We start from the raw sequence: 2500 nt of genomic DNA, 5'->3' as shown, positions 1-2500 counted from the left end.
TCCTGTACCGAAGGTCATTTGGGCGAGTTGGACGGTTTGCCGCGTGACGATCAACGTTCTGTCGTTTCGACGCCTCGTGTGTTGGAATGATGAGGAGTTGTTTTCGTAACGCGCCGTCTTGAATTGCGAAAGCATATATTGTGGTGTCGTGGTATTGCTCGATCTGCGCCCATGACTGTAGACATGCGATCGTCGTGTCCGAGAAATCTGAACGACGTCCGATCGCTTTAATGTGCCAGTTGTCGCGCGTTGCGGATGAGCTTTCATGAGCGCACCCCCGAAACACCGAAGCACTTTGCTTGGATTCGCATGATCCGCCATACGGAGCAGGAGATAATAGACGCCTTTGAGTAGGCTAACTCCCTCGCGTAAGGTACGTGATTTTATGAGCCGCCAAAGGTTAGTTTCGGAACGTTTCGATGATTTGAACATACGACCTCAGGACAGGTGAGACTACCCGCTGAATTTAAGCATATTATTAAGCGGAGGAAAAGAAACTAACTAGGATTCCCTTAGTAGCGGCGAGCGAACAGGGATTAGCCCAGCACTGAATCCCGCGATCGTAACCGGTCGCCGGGAGATGTGGTGTTTGGAAGGATCCATTATCTGGCGAGTTCGCGGCGCGTTCAAGTCCATCTTGAATGGGGCCATCGCCCATAGAGGGTGCCAGGCCCGTAGCGACCGCTGCGGCTTGCTAGAGGATCTCTTCTTAGAGTCGGGTTGCTTGAGAGTGCAGCCCTAAGTGGGTGGTAAACTCCATCTAAGGCTAAATATAACCACGAGACCGATAGCGAACAAGTACCGTGAGGGAAAGTTGAAAAGAACTTTGAAGAGAGAGTTCAAGAGTACGTGAAACCGTTCAGGGGTAAACCTGAGAAACCCGAAAGGTCGAATGGGGAGATTCATTCGCGCCTGTTGTTGGGATTTACTGACTGTGGAAACGGCGACGTTCGCGTTGGCTGTTCCCTTCGGTTCATCTCCGGCTTCGGACGCGTGCACTTCTCCCCTAGTAGGTCGTCGCGATCCGTTGGGTGCTGTTCTACGGTCTCGAGTGTAGCCCGTGAGCTCGGATTTTCCGATGTTTACGGACACTGGGTTTCCGAACAGCTCGCTCGACGGTTTACTGATGGCGGGAGGCCGCGACTTAGTTCGCGTCCGGCCCGTGGCAAGTATGTGAATTGTGATGGCGATCGGACCTAGTGCCGATTCCGTCCGTTTGCGACTGTTCGCCGCGGTGTTCTTGGACAGACCTCTTGAAACGCCGATCAGCGACGCTATTGCTTTGGGTACTTTCAGGACCCGTCTTGAAACACGGACCAAGGAGTCTAGCGTGTGCGCGAGTCATTGGGAATCACTAAACCTAAAGGCGCAATGAAAGTAACGGTTCACTTTATGTGAACTAAGGGAAGATGGTCGGTCTCCATGACTGACCCGCATTCCCGGGGCGCCTCATTCTCATTGCGAGAGGAGGCGCACCAAGAGCGTACACGCTGGGACCCGAAAGATGGTGAACTATGCCTGGTCAGGACGAAGTCAGGGGAAACCCTGATGGAGGTCCGTAGCGATTCTGACGTGCAAATCGATCGTCGGAACTGGGTATAGGGGCGAAAGACTAATCGAACCATCTAGTAGCTGGTTCCCTCCGAAGTTTCCCTCAGGATAGCTGGCGCTCGTTGCATACGAGTCTCATCCGGTAAAGCGAATGATTAGAGGCATTGGGGTCGAAACGACCTCAACCTATTCTCAAACTTTAAATGGGTGAGATCTCCGGCTTGCTTGAATGTGAAGCCGCGAGATTTCGGATCAGAGTGCCAAGTGGGCCATTTTTGGTAAGCAGAACTGGCGCTGTGGGATGAACCAAACGCCGAGTTAAAGCGCCTAAATCGACGCTTATGGGATACCATGAAAGGCGTTGGTAACTTAAGACAGCAGGACGGTGGCCATGGAAGTCGGAATCCGCCAAGGAGTGTGTAACAACTCACCTGCCGAAGTTACTAGCCCTGAAAATGGATGGCGCTGAAGCGTCGTGCTTATACTCGGCCGTCAGTGGCATGTGCGGTCGCCCTTCGGGGCGGTCATGAAGCCCTGATGAGTAGGAGGGTCGCGGAGGTGAGCGCAGAAGGGCTGGCCGTGAGGCCGTCTGGAGCCGCCTTCGGTGCAGATCTTGGTGGTAGTAGCAAATACTCCAGCGAGGCCCTGGAGAGCTGAGGTGGAGAAGGGTTTCGTGTGAACAGCCGTTGCACACGAGTCAGTCGATCCTAAGCCCTAGGCGAAAGCCGATGTTGATGTGGCGTTGTTAATCGTGTTTATAAGTGGTGGCAGAAATGCTATGCATCTTGACGCGTGACGCACGCCCGTCGGGCGAAAGGGAATCCGGTTCCTATTCCGGAACCCGGCAGCGGAACCGAAATTAAACCGGGCCCTCGTAAGAGAGTTCGTCGGGGCAACCCAAAAGGACCCGGAGACGCCGTCGAGAGATCCGGGAAGAGTTTTCTTTTCT

The 2500-nt window shown here is 53.8% G+C and overlaps 1 non-coding gene across 1 annotated transcript in view; it reads left to right on the top strand.

The window, feature by feature from the left end:
* The first annotated feature begins 433 nt into the window (after positions 1–433).
* Positions 434–2500, top strand: part of LOC123687915 — a 4012-nt gene continuing 1945 nt past the window's right edge. Inside the window, exon 1 of the ribosomal RNA XR_006749618.1 lies at positions 434–2500. This exon is cut by the window's right edge and continues 1945 nt beyond it. This is a non-coding gene — a ribosomal RNA (large subunit ribosomal RNA).

The sequence above is a fragment of the Harmonia axyridis genome, chromosome X, assembly GCF_914767665.1.
Source record: "Harmonia axyridis chromosome X, icHarAxyr1.1, whole genome shotgun sequence".
Taxonomy (NCBI): Eukaryota; Metazoa; Arthropoda; class Insecta; order Coleoptera; family Coccinellidae; genus Harmonia; species Harmonia axyridis.
Note: the sequence above shows the minus strand (reverse complement) of the source record. Positions and strands in the feature narration are given on the sequence as shown.